The 14,540-nt window shown below is 42.1% G+C and overlaps 1 pseudogene; it reads left to right on the top strand.

Moving 5' to 3' along the window:
* LOC141270689 (uncharacterized) overlaps nt 1–12,395 on the top strand; it is a 95,074-nt pseudogene extending 82,679 nt beyond the window's left edge.
* The last annotated feature ends 2,145 nt before the right edge of the window (nt 12,396–14,540 follow it).

Below are 14,540 nucleotides of genomic sequence, written 5' to 3'. Positions count from 1 at the left end.
GAAGGAGAGTGATGGGGTGCTACACCAGATGACCTGGCCTCCACAGTCACCAGACCTGAACCCAATCGAGATGGTTTGGAGTGAGCTGGACCGCAGAGTGAAGGCAAAAGGGCCAACAATGCTAAGCATCTCTGGGAACTCCTTCAAGATTGTTGGAAGACCATTTCCGGTGACTACCTCTTGAAGCTCATCAATAGAATGCCAAGAGTGTGCAAAGCAGTCATCAAAGCAAAAGGTGGCTACTTTGAAGAACCTAGAATGTAAGACATATTTTCAGTTGTTTCACACTTTTTTGTTAAGTATATAATTCCACATGTGTTAATTCATAGTTTTGATGCCTTCAGTGTGAATGTACAGTTTTCATAGTCATGAAAATACAGAAAAATCTTTAAATGAGAAGGTGTGTCCAAACTTTTGGTCTGTACTGTACCTGCAGACAATTCCATCAAAGTCTGCATTCCAAAACACCACTCCTTCCCTGCCGAGCCCTGACGTGTGCCCAAACTGTAGTTTTCGAACACTTATGGGGTATCTGCTTGCTCAGGAAAAATTGCACAACAAATTTTGTGGTCCATTTTCTCCTTTTATCCTTATGAAAATGCAAAATTGGGGGCTGAAAAACATTTTTGTAGGAAAGATGTGAAAATTTTATTTTTACGGCCCAATGTTATAAACTTTTGTGAAGCACCTGGGAGTTCAAGGTGCTCACCACACATCTATATAAGTTCCCTAAGGGGTCTAGTTTCCAAAATGGTGTAAATGGTGGGGAGTTTCCACTGTTTAGGCACATCAGGGGCTCCCCAAACGCGACATGTCTCTACTAATTATTCAAGCAAATTTTACATTCAAAAAGTCAAATGGCGCTCCTTCCCTTCCAAATCCTGCAGTGCGCCCAAACAGTGGTTTTCCCCCTACATATGGGGTATCGGCATGCTCAGGAGAAATTGCACAATGAATGTTGGGGTCCATTTTTTCCTGTTACCCTTGCGAAAATAAAAAAATTTGGGTTTAAAGTAACTTTTTTGTGAAAAAAAGTTAAATGTTCATTGTACTCTTCCACATTTCAATAATTCCTGTGCAGCACCTGAAGTGTTAATAAACTTCTTGAATGTGGTTTTGAGCACCTTGAGGGATGCAGTTTTTAGAATGGTATCATTTTTGGGTATCATAAAGGCCCCTCAAAGTCACTTCAAATGTGGTCCCTAAAAAAATATAGCTAAATAAAGAGTAAGCCTGCACCACCTTCTGAATGCATAATGACCGCACCTGAATCTTAACGGAAAATACACATCGCATAAACTTGCGGTGCCAGCTTTAAAATGGAGAAACAATAGTCCAATAGAAAGGAGATGATGAAAAAGCTGCACTCACCGTTTATGTAAAAATAAGAGTCGTTTATTTCATATTCGGATAAAATGAATGGAAAGCAGGGAGTGCAGGGAGGATGTGGACGACAGCTGTTTCACGCTCTAACTATCGCTTCTGCGGGTCCATGTGATCAAGAAACAACATCCTGTCCTTTCTTAAACAGGTGGATAATTAAATATGCAATAACATTAACCTATAATGTGCAAAACTATAAAAATAATTTATAAAAACATCGAGAAATCAGATCTATCATTTAAACCTATAGGGCCGGTAGCATTTGTGACTGAAATCCATTTGGCTTCTTTTTGCAATAATAGCCTATTGTGATTACCTCCTCTGTCAAGGAGGTTTGCTCATTCTAATCCGGCGAACCTTAGTACCTGGGGATCAGCATTATGAACATTGGTAACATGTAATATAAATCTTTGTGAACCTTTTTTCGTAGTAATAGAATGGAGATGCTCTCTAATGCGTATAAAGAGGGGGCGTATAGTTTTACCAATATAATAATAACCGCATGGACAAAAAATCGCATACACAACGAACTTGGTCCTACAGGAAATGAAAACTAATTTCATTAAATCCATAGAGCATTTTAAAAGAATCGCATCCCATTCATGTTGGAACTCCATGTCGTCATGAAACTGTGAGATTTCTTTTTATACTCTAAGTCCTCTTGCAATACGTCCACAATCAACATAAGACATAAGAGAGTTGATAGTCCAAAAGGAATTTATTTCTTTCTTATATAATGAGGACATTTTATGTTCCAATGATTTTAAACCCAGTACTTGTATATCATTTTTAAAATTGCAATCTGAAAAAAATTCCACCACAAGTTAAACGTTTTTCCCAACAGGACCTACTATATAAACAGAAAATTAATCATCATAACTCAACACTCCCAAAATAATTGATTTTTAATTTTAAACATGGCCCCATGGATGAGATTATTAAAAAAGCCATTTATAATTGGCACATGATCGAAAATGATAAGGATTTGTGTAATGTTGGTTCGAATAAATCCATTATCTCATATAAAAGATGTCACAACATTGGAGATGTGATTAGTAAATACCGATTAAAAATAGATTCTAAAAACTGGCTTGCAAAATCCATACCTAAGGGTAATTTCCAATGTGGGTCTTGTTCTTTTTGTAGTCAACACCTCACATTGAATCCTTTACGCTTAGGCTCCATTACGCATACAGTCAGAGACTTCATTTCCTGTAGGACCAAGTTTGTTGTGTATGCGATTTTTTTTTTTTTGTCCATGCGGTTATTATTATATCAGTAAAACTATACACCCCCTCTTTGTTCACATTAGAGAGCATCTCCATTCTATTACTACGAAAAAAGGTTCACAAAGATTTATATTACATGTTACCAATGTTCATAATGCTGATCCCCAGGTACTAAGGTTCGCCGGATTAGAACGAGTAAACCTCCCTGACAGAGGAGGTAATCACAATAGGCTATTATTGCAAAAAGAAGCCAGGTGGATTTCAGTCACAAATGCTACCGGCCCTATAGGTTTAAATGATAGATCTGATTTCTCTATGTTTTTATAAATTATTTTATTGTTTTGCACATTATAGGTTAATGTTATTGCATATTTAATTATCCACCTGTTTAAGAAAGGACAGGATGTTGTTACTTGATCACATGGACCCGCAGAAACGCTAGTTAGAGCGTGAAACAGCTGTCGTCCACCTCCTCCTCGCACTCCCTGCTTTCCATTCATTTTATCCAAATATGAAATAAAGGACTCTTATTTTTCAAATTCAAGTTTTATTTTTTGTGTTGAAAAAGTACAAGAAAATACAATATACATAGTAAAAGGGGTAACGTAACTATAAATCTATGCATAACTACAGTACATTGGGGGGTACAGGGAGGGTTTTCCATCAATATCCAGATCAAGCATGTATTTTTCCATATGAAAGATAGAGAGAGAGGGAGCGGACCACGGCAGACCACTAATCAATAGAGTGTGATTATGATCTTTGTTGTGACGACATCCCGGATAACTTTAGTTGGGGGCTAGATGGTAGGCGTCAGAGTTTTGGAAATCCATCCAATCCCTCCAAGTCACACAGTGTCTATCAACATCAGCCGGTGAGATGGCAATCAGATGCTCCATCCTATTAAGGAGGGAGATTCCTCCACAGTGGGTGGGTCTCTGCTTTTCCAGTGTCATGGAATGACATTCTTAGCCGCCTGTATTAGGTAGCCTATTGATGACCTTTTATAACTACGTTTACTTATTGGTAACATTGATAATAGGAGGGCTTCTGGTGTATTAGGGATAGTCAAACCAGTTATTTTCTCAATCATGGGAACCACCTTTGCCCAAAATGCATTTATTATAGGGCACCCCCACCATATGTGTGACATTGTCCCTTCCCCCTCCCCACATCTCCAACATCTGTCTGAGACCACTGGGTACCATCTATGAAGGACTGCTGGTACCCGGTACCATCTAGAGATAATTTTGAAGGAGGATTCCTGAGCTTTGGACCCTATTGAGGTTTTATGTGTTAGGAAGAAACATTTATCCCATTGTGAGTCAGAGAAGGACTTCCCCAGTTCCCTTTCCCATGCACCGCAGAATCCTGGCCTATTGTCAGCTACCTGGGCAATGAGGAGATTATACAGTAGGGAGATGGAGTGTGTAGGGGGTGACAATGATAGGCACAATTTTTCAAAGTTTGTGAGATCTCTATGAAGATGTGTGCGCTTCTTCACAGTTGAATAGAAGTGTTGTAATTGACTATATTCAAAATTAGCCTTTGGGGAAGTGGCTCTTCCCTGTAACAAGTCATTGAGGGGGAGCAGCGAAGTGTTGGAGATGACATGAGAAAAGAATATCGGATGGGATTTGTTTGAACCGAGAAATCTATTTGCAGATAGTCCTGGTGGGAAATCCGGATTATCTGAAATCGGGAAAAGGGGCCCTGGTGGTCGATTAAGGATAAGCTTTTTTTATGGGATCTCAAAGCCAGAGCAGTGGCATAAGTACTATATGACATAAGGCCAAGAGAGGGGACAGTTAAATGGGCGCACCATGGGAGAGTGGTAAGAGCTTTAGGACAAATGGATTGAGCTATTTTGACCCATAACTTCCCCTCCGAATGATGGAAGAAGTCCAGGATTCTAGCGTGTACTGCTGTCATGTAATACCTTCTACAATCCGGAAGGCTAAGGCCCCCCTTTTGTTTGTGTCTGATCAGAACATCTCCCCGAATGCGTAGACGCCCACTTGCCCAGATAAATCTGCAAAAGCTACTGCGCAGTCTTTTCCAAAAATTTGAGGGAATTACCACGGGAATGGTTTGGAAGAGGTATAAGAGTTTAGGTAGGACGTTCATTTTTAGTATATTTATTCTGCCGAACCAGGAAAAATCCTTCACCGTCCAAGAAGTAAGATCTCTATGGAGTTGTTCAATAAAGGGCCCAAAATTAAGATAAAATAGACGGGAGAGGTCTCTATGAATACGAATTCCTAAGTATTTGATACCCTGTGAGGGCCAGGCAAAGGGAAAGTTGGACTGGATGGAATCCTGTATGGATTTGGGGAGGGAAACACCGAGGGCCTCAGACTTCGCTGCATTGATTTTAAAATTTGACCATGTACCAAAGTGATCTATTTCAGCCATAACAGCAGGGATGGATATATGTGGTTGAGTGATATATAGCAGGACATCATCAGCAAATGCAGAGCACTTGTACTCGGTGCCTCCCACCCCAATCCCCCTAATATTGGGATTATCGCGGATTGATGAGAGCAGGTGCTCCATCACTAGGATGTATAACAGAGGGGACAGAGGACATCCCTGTCTTGTCCCATTGGTTATTATGAAAGGTGATGATAATGTTCCATTTATCTTCAGCCTAGCTGACAGATTGCGATACAGGGCCATGATTTTGGCTATAAAAGGGTCCCCTACCCCAAGCTTTTTAAGAGAGTAATATATGGCGTGCCAGGAGACTCTATTGAATGCTTTCTCAGCATCCAAAGAGAGTATCAGTAGAGGGATACCTCTTGATTGGGCATGATGAATAATGTCAATTGTCTTTAAAGTGTTGTCCCGAGCTTCCCGCCCAGGGAGGAATCCCTCCTGATCCAAGTGTATGTGTGCGGTTAAGAAAGGTTGCAGCCTATTCGCCAATATTTTCGCGTAGATCTTCAGATCCACGTTCAGCAGAGAGATTGGTCTATAGCTAGAACATAAGTGTGGGTCCCCACCCTTTTTTGGGAGAACAGTGATATGTGCCTCTGTAGTTTGGGGAGGGAAGGGGTTTGTGCAGGATGCGTGATTAAATCCTCCCAGCAGGAGAGGTGAAAGGAGCGGAAGGAATGTTTTATAGAATTTGACTGTATATCCATCTGGGCCTGGACTTTTTCCACTCGCTAACGCTGGGTAGCTAACTGCAATTCGGACTCTGTTAAGGGTTCATCTAGAGATGTGGCGGGAGACATTTTTAAAGGGTTCTGTGCTTGTGTTTCAGGCGTGTCGGTCCCAATCAAGGAAGTATTAACAGGGGATGTGTTGTTTGGTATACCATCGAGATTGTATAGTTGAGTATAATATTTATGGAATTCAGTTGTAATATCTTCTGTTTTGTTTAGCATTTGACCCGAGTTGTCTTTTATTTTTGGGATGTGATTTTGGGCTTGTTGGGATTTTAGAGCTCTCGCTAGCATGCGTCCACATTTATTGCTATATTCATAGAACTTACTGCTACAGACCTGGAGATAGCGTCTATATCCCAAGTCTAATAGTTTTTTGGCTTCCTGTCTGGCTGCTAATAGGTCTCGGAGTGTTGCTGTGGAGAGGGCATGTTTGTGGGCTACCTCAAGGGTTTCTACTTTACGCAGAGCGAGATTGAGGTTATGTGCCTTCTCTCGCTTCAATCGGGAGCCATGTTTAATAAATAGACCCCTAAGAACGCATTTCAGTGCCTCCCATTTGATTGTGGGGGGAGATACGTCAAATTTGTGGTCTTCCTCAAAGTTTGATATTGTGTTGGTTACATCCTGGGTGCACACCGGGTCCAGTAACAAGGATTCGTTTAGTTTCCACGACCCTGAAAGCTTGGGTAGATTGGGAATAACGAGAGAACAGAATATGGGAGCATGGTCAGACCAAAGCATAGTCCCTATCTCCGTCTCCGGCTGCCAAGATAGGGCTCGGTGTTGCACCAGGATAAAGTCAATTCTGCTGTAAGAATCATGAGGGGAGGAATAAAAGGTATAATCTTTGACAGTCGGGTGTGTGAGGCGCCAAACGTCACAGAGCTGTAGTTGGAGAAATGCCCTCTTAACTTTTTTGATAGCTGAATAAGATAGAGATGCTTTTCCTGTTGAATTATCTAATGTAGGATCTAGTGTTAAATTGAGGTCTCCACACAGAATGACGGTACCCTGGACAATGGGAATGGCTTTGTCTATTAGGTCGAGAATGAACTGAGTTTGACCCTGGTTAGGGGTATAAGCATTGATGATTGTGAAAAGTCTGCCTTCAATTTTTAAAATTAGGAGCATATACCTTGCATTTGGATCTTTAATGCATTCGACAAACTCGTGTGTCAGGCTTTTGTGAATGAGGATAGCAACTCCCTTACTCTTAGATTGGGTGTTATTACTCAGGTGCCAGTGGGTATAATATTTGTTTTTAGGGGTAGGGGTATGATGTTCTTTAAAGTGTGTTTCCTGTAAGCACGCAATCTGTACCTTTTTTTTGTGAAGTAGTCTAAGAATTTGGGCCCTTTTTTCCGGGATGTTAAACCCCTTCACATTGAAGGAGGCATACTTAAGTGTCGCCATTGGGTTGAATCTCTTGGCGGTCCGCTCCCCTCAGAGTGAAATGATTGCAAGCATCGATGGACATTTGAAGCAACTGTGGGAAAAAGACAACAGGGTGAAACAAACATAACAAAAGAAACAGTAAGTAAAGAACTACTGTTCGGGGTATAAGTAACCATTTTAAGTAGAACCAAGCGTATGGGGGTACCCGATCGCCTGGCGGTGTCCCTTCAGGGGGAAAGTGACAGCTAAGCATCGTGAACACTAACCCTCCTTTTGAGAATTGCGTTGCAGGAAAAAAGACTAACCAACCGACTATGAAAAACATTACTGAAACTTACTGAAAGGCAAAACCATTAAACTCCCACGGGGTTACAGTGGGGTCAACAAATCTAGGTGAATATTCTGTTGATAGGTGCTAGCAAAGTTAAGGCATTAAGACCTATACATTTAATCAGATATTTGTATGTGCTCCCCAGTGGAGCTACCCATTTTTCCCTCCTGACTCCTTTCAGGAGAAGACGTTAGGCTATCTTAAGACTAACAGGCAGTTCAAATGAAGTACACCACGAAACATGGGCCTCCAGGTTCAGGGTCCTTTTCTGGGCATCTGCGGCGGTCGCTGGGAGCGCTTGGTGACTCTCTGGGGGAGATTAATAGAAGATGAAGCCTCTCTGTCCCGCCCACGGCGAGTTCTGCCGTCCTCTAAAGCCGAAGACAGTGTGAAAAACTGGAACCACTGTGGGATCGATATTTGTGGGAGATTGAAAAACTCCGGCAGGTCTCCCGGGGTGAGTAGTCTCGCCGAGCGTCCATTGTGTCTAACTTGAAGGGAGAACGGGAAACCCCAACGGTAGGGGATATCCCGTTCCCGGAGTGCGTCTGTGAGTGGTTTCAAAGCTGCTCTCATTGATAATGTCCGCCTAGACAAGTCAGGCAGGATCATCAACTGCTTGCCTTTGTACATTGTTGCAGAGCTGTCCCTGGATTTGAGCAGGATCTCCTCCTTAGCTTTGTAGTAGTAGACTCGACAGATGACATCTCTTGGTTTATTGGGGTCTAAGTCCATAGGGCGTAATGCCCTGTGAGCTCTGTCTAGCTCTATCACGGAGGAAGGAGGGACCCCTAGTATTTTATTGAATATGTGATTAAGAGTGGAGGGTAAGTCCGCAGTAACCACCGATTCCGGCAAGCCCCTGATGCGTAGATTGTTTCGTCTTCCGCGGTTCTCCAAGTCGTCCAGGTGAGATTGGAGGTTGATGATATGGGCAGATTGGACGTGTATTGTATCCTGGAGCGCTGTGATAGTGGCAGAAGTAATAGTCATGTTCTGTTCTATGGTGTCCACTCTCGTTGTCAGGGTAACCACATCAGATTGCAGTTTTGCAAATTCCTGTTTGCACTCCTCAACAATGTATTTTGCAAATGAGGTCATATCCTCTTTAGTTGGGAAAGATTGCAAAAGTGTTTGAATGTCGGCCAAAGTCACTGGTCGTGAGCTCGCGGCCCATGATGGTGCTGGTTGTGGTGCAATTGAGGGTTCTATGGAAGTAGGATATTTAGTGGCATCAACCATGGATTGTTCGGTTTGTGTTCTTAGAAGTTGTGGAACCCCTGTTAGAGGCTCTGAAGAGAGATCCATGAGATTCTGAGCAGGCTCCAAAGGGGTTAATATATGATCCTGAGCACACAGTGAGCTGTGATTAAATGCTTTTTCTAATACAGCTGTATTTCCCTGTGTGGATAGTTGACTCAAAAGGGCCCTCTGTGGAGGTATGTTATCAGGAGGGATAGGGTTAATTAATCTTCTGCAAGGAGCTGCCAGATCCTGTTCTGTTTCAGATGCACAGACTCCACTTTCACTTTCCACTGTATGGCTGTGTAGGGGCTGGTCTGCATTCACTCCCTCCTGTGCCCTGCCCCCTCTGTGCCTGTCTGTCTCTGACTCCACACAGGAGGCCAGCGCCATCTTGGACATAACATGTGTACTTGTAGGAGATGTAACTGCAGTAGTGATTACCCTGCAGAAGCCAGGATCTTCAGCAGAGTTCATACTGTGGCTGGAGTGAGTCTCCAAAGCAAGCATTTGGGAGGGGGAGGCAGGAACTGATTGCATATTACCTCCGTGTGTCCAGGTCTCTGTTGTTGTGGTAGCTATTACAGGTGCTGATAAGCTGCTGCGCAGGAGATAAGCTTGGATATTTCCCTGCACAATGGCTGTTGGTGATGCAGAGACAGTACTCCTGCCTTTTTTGGCTTTTCCCATGCCTTGTAGAGTCGGTTAATCAGATCTTTTCACAACTGATGTGGAGGAGCTCTGGTGTGTGTGTCCTCACAGATCCATAGCTGGCCACGCCCCCCCAAAGGACTCTTATTTTTACATAAACGGTGAGTGCAGCTTTTTCATCATCTCCTTTCTATTTCCCTAAAAAATTGGTTTTGTAAATTTTGTTGGAAAAATGAGAAATCGCTGGTCAACTTTTAACCCTTATAACTTCCTAACAAAAAAATTTGGTTCCAGAATTGTGCTGATGTAAAGTAGACTTGTGGGAAATGTTATTTATTAACTATTTTGTGTGACATATCTCTCTGATTTAAGGGCATGACTTTCACTTTTTACAGTCTGATCGGCTGTATAGCACAGGAATGCAGCATAGGGAGAAGTTACTTTGGTCGTGCATTGCACATGACCAAAGTAACTTCCTGCTGTCTGGTGACCCGGATGTTGTCATGATGACATCGGGTCATCATGACAACATCCGGGAGCCGCCGCAGAAATCGCGGGACGCCGGCAGGAAAGGTGAGTATCGTGCCTACCTCCCCTTGCCCCCGCAATGCTGCAATCTACTTTAATTGCGGGGGTTAATGTACCGGGAGCGGTGCGGGACCGCTCCTGGCACATAGCACCGGGTGTCAACTGTGACACCCAGCGGCGATTGCACCGCTTGTGTGCGGGCGCGATCGCAGCACGCATAATAAGACGTAGTACTATTACTGACAAGGTCGTAAAGGGGTTAAGGACATTTTTGCACTTTTTGTGTTTTCCTTGTCTTCTTCCAAGACCTATAACTTTTTGTTTCTATTCGACATAGATGTGTTAGCGCTTGTGTTTTTGTGGGACAAGTTGTAGTTTTGAATAACACCATTCCTATTCCTATTCCTATTACCTATTAATGAAAAACCAAAAAAAAAGTGCAGTGCAACAAAATGGTGAAAAATTCCAATTCTGACATTGTTTTTTTGGTTTTGCTTTTACAGCGTTAATTTTTCGGTAAAAATGGCTGCAGACTTAATTGTCCACATCAGTCTGATTACGGCGATAACCAGCATTGATAGTTTCTTTTTTTCTATTTAAGTCATGAAAAAAATTTCATTGCAAAAAAACATTTTTCCCATTGTGTTGCCATTTTCCGAGACCCATTTATTGGATGGATTTATTGGATAAGTTTCTATTGGTATTATTTTGGCCTACATAATATTATTTGCTGGTGTGTTATTCCAGGATTTGTGAGGCAGAAAGAACAGTGTTGCTCTTCATACTCTACTTGTACGTGCTCTGAGATCTAATGTTTGATTGTCAACTGGTTTTGTTTTCATCACTTGCAATTTCAATATATATTTTAGAAATGTTATATAAATGTATTTTTAAGGATATTTTATTAAAAAAAATAATCTTTATTCTTGGCAGATGACTGTACCAGGAGATCACAGGAACAAGTGACATCTGCAATTTTTAAATCAGATGCCCTTGAGATCACACAAGATATAACAGAAGTGAATGCCATTACTCCAGATATATTATCATCCCTTCACAGGAAAGATCTGTCATCTGATCCTTTTACACAGGTCCAAACTTCTGATTCATCACAGACTATTGTGAAAAATAGAACAAATAAGCCATTATCAACTGCAGAAAATAGAAATAAGTTTTCCCTCAAAATGTCTTTAGTTACTCATGAAAAAATTCACACAAAGGAGAGGAGATTTTTTTGTTCACAGTGTGGGAAATATTTTAATCATAAATCAGAGCTTGTTGTACACCAGAGAACTCACACAGGGGAGAAAAATTTTTCATGTTCAGAATGTGGGAAATGTTTTCCAGTGAAGTCACGTCTTGTTAGACACCAGAGAACTCACGCAGGGGAGAAGCCAACATTTTCTTGTTCAGAATGTGGGAAATATTTTAACCAAAAATCAAAGCTTCTTAGACATGAGAGAGTTCACACAGGGGAGAAGCCATATTCATGTTCAGAATGTGGGAAATGTTTTAATCAGAAATCACATGTAGTTGTCCATCAGAGAACTCACACAGGGGAAAAATCTTTTTCATGTTCAGAATGTGGGAAATGTTTTGCAGAGAAATCAGGTCTTGTTATACACCAGAAAACTCACACAGGAGAGAAACTTTATTCATGTTCAGAATGTGGGAAATGTTTTGCAGAGAAATCAGGTCTTGTTAAACACCAGAGAACTCACACAGGGGAGAAGCCAAAATTTTCTTGTTCACAGTGTGGGAAATATTTTAACCAGAAATCAAAGCTTGTTAGACACGAGAGAGTTCACACAGGGGAGAAGCCATATTCATGTTCAGAATGTGGGAAATGTTTTAATCAGAAATCAGTTTTAGTTGTCCATCAAAGAACTCACACAGGGGAAAAGCCTTTTTCATGTTCAGAATGTGGGAAATGTTTTTATCAGAAATCACATTTGCTTAGCCATCAGAGAACTCACGCAGGGGAGAAATCTTTTTTATGTTCAGAACATGGGAAATGTTTTGCAGAGAAATCTGGTCTTGTTTTACACCAGAGAAGTCACTGTCATGATTTCATATCTGACTGTGGCCTAGGAACGGTAGGAGTGACAGCTCAGCCGCCCTATGGGATCTGTAGTATGCTGGACAGTCAGATTTGTGAGTGACGGTCCAGTTATCCAATCTGATCCTGGGCGTGCAGGGCTGTCAGTATTTTTTTTTTCTCATTTTTTATTTAGGAATGAAACATAAAACATAATAAGTATATAGATAAAGCCATACACTAAACATATTTTTGGTAATACAGTAGAATACAAAAGTATCATAAAACAGTCAATATATATATATAATATAATAAACGTCTGTAATGTAATCAAGAATCCACATTGTGACTTTAGTTTCTTCCAAATTTTTATTAATTCTTATTTTATTAAGACCGGAAGGAGAAGAAGAGCAGAGAGAACTTCAGGCAAAAAAGGAAGGGACTAAAAGAGAAAGTAGACGGGGGGCAGGGGGATTGGGAAGGGGAGTGGGGAGAAGAAAGAAAAAAAAAAAAGCTAAAATCCCACCCCAGTCCAGACAACCGTTCGAGCAAAAATCCCCCAATGGCAATCAAGTCTGAGAGTCGAGCTGCACAAGGCTTCCATATTCATTAGATTGCTCAAATTCCATACAATAGAACCACGTTTTATAGAAGACCTCATATCTACTGTAGAGAGAAGCCGTTAAATCCTCCATGTACATTAAATCATTGACCTTAGAAATCCAGAGGGACGAGCTAGGTGGATTAACTTTCTTCCATAACAACGGAATACAAGCTCTGGAAGCCATCACCAAAAATCTTAATAGGGCCCATTTGTAGGAGGAAACAGAAGTCTCACAGAGCTGTAGAAGGAATAATTCAGGACCCATTTCAGATGAAATGCCTGTAATCGACCTGATAATGCTTTTCACTTTAGTCCAGAACGGTTGTAAAACCAGACAGGACCAAACGATATTAAAGAAATCTCCCTCGCCTGATCCACATCTCCAACACTTAGGGTCAATAGAAGAGAACATTTTGTTCAACTTAACCGGGACCCTGTGCCACCTTGAAAGGAGTTTGAAATTCGCTTCCTGAAGCTGAGAACTTATGGAAGATTTATGCACTAAGGAAAGCACCTTTTCCCTTTGTTCCATGGAGAGAGTGATACCCAAGTCCTCTTCCCATTGTTTTAAAAATCTGGGAGGAGGCTGATCCATTGGGTTAGTTAGCATTGAGTGTACGGAGAAAAGTGCATGATGAATCACCTTACCCATGCAAAGATTTTCAAACTCGGAAGGGGTTTGTGTATATTGAGCGTAATTTGGAAGGGAGCGAACAAAGTGACGCAGTTGGAGAGAACGCCATGTGCCCAGTGGTAAGGGATCAGTAATAGCTTGAAGTGCCTCTAAAGCAGGCCAATCATTATCTACGCCAATCTGGAAAGCCCTAAACCTTCCCTGAGAAATCCAAAGTCTAAAAACAGGATCAGACAAACCAGGGAGGAAGTCCAGAGAGCCGATAATAGGCGATAAAGGAGATGGAATGGGAAGGAGAAGTTTGCGTATCTCTGGTCTGGAACAGCAATAGAGTGTAGCACTAATTGTGGGATGAGATTTCAGTGAAGATTGGGAAAAGAGCAGCTAAATTGGCCTCTGAGAAGCTTTGTTCTATTTGTACCCATGGCTTTGCCGAGGCATGCCTACATCAATCTATAACTCTAGACATATGAGCAGATAAATGGTATGTTTCTACATCCGGAAGGCCCAGGCCTCCCCTACTTTTTGGTCTCCATAGAAGGAATCGCTGGAGTCTAGCTGGTTTGTTAGCCCATATGAAACCTAGTTGCAAGGACACAATAGATTTAAAAAAGGAGCTAGGGATTTTAATGGGAAGAGTTTGAAAGAGATATAATATGCGAAGGAGGATATTCATTTTAAGAATTTCACATCTGCCAAACCAAGTAAAGTAAAGTTTAGACCATTTTGAACAATCATCTTTAATGTTCTGGAGCAATGGTAAAAAATTAATTTGAAGATGGAATTAACCCCTTTCCGGCCTTGTCAGTAATAGTACGTAGCTGCACCCTGGATCTATAGGGCCAGCTACATACTATTACGCGCGATCTGTAATGTGGTCCCGCGACAAGAAGCCGCGGTGACCGCATTAAATTTAGGGCGCCATCTTACCTCAGGGTAGATGGCGCCGTCATCCCGGGGAGTGTCGCCGCTCCCCCGCTACCACGATCGTTGTGATTGACTGTTCAATTCTGAACAGCCAATCACAGCATTTCTCACTGTTTCCGGCAATCAGATTGTCGGAAACCGTAATGTGCAGCCTAGGATCGGTGCTCCTAAGAGCACCAATCCTAGGCTGTTGCTGGAGGCCCCAGCCCTGGCCCCAACTCGCTATGATCGGTGTGATCGCCGATCGCACCACTCATAGCCCGACCGTGCGGTAATGGGGCGGTGACCGGCTTGTGACTTGCCTGTCACCGCCCCATGACCCCCTGCAGTATAAGTCCAGGCCCCAGCCACCTGACATCGATCTCTCCAATCAGAGTACCTGAACACAAGTGACAGGGCAGTCAC

The sequence above is a fragment of the Phyllobates terribilis genome, unplaced genomic scaffold (genome assembly GCF_046119375.1).
Source record: "Phyllobates terribilis strain yellow unplaced genomic scaffold, ASM4611937v1 Scaffold_5__5_contigs__length_657084704, whole genome shotgun sequence".
In the NCBI taxonomy this organism is placed as follows: Eukaryota; Metazoa; Chordata; class Amphibia; order Anura; family Dendrobatidae; genus Phyllobates; species Phyllobates terribilis.
This window is presented reverse-complemented; position numbering and strand designations above follow the sequence as displayed.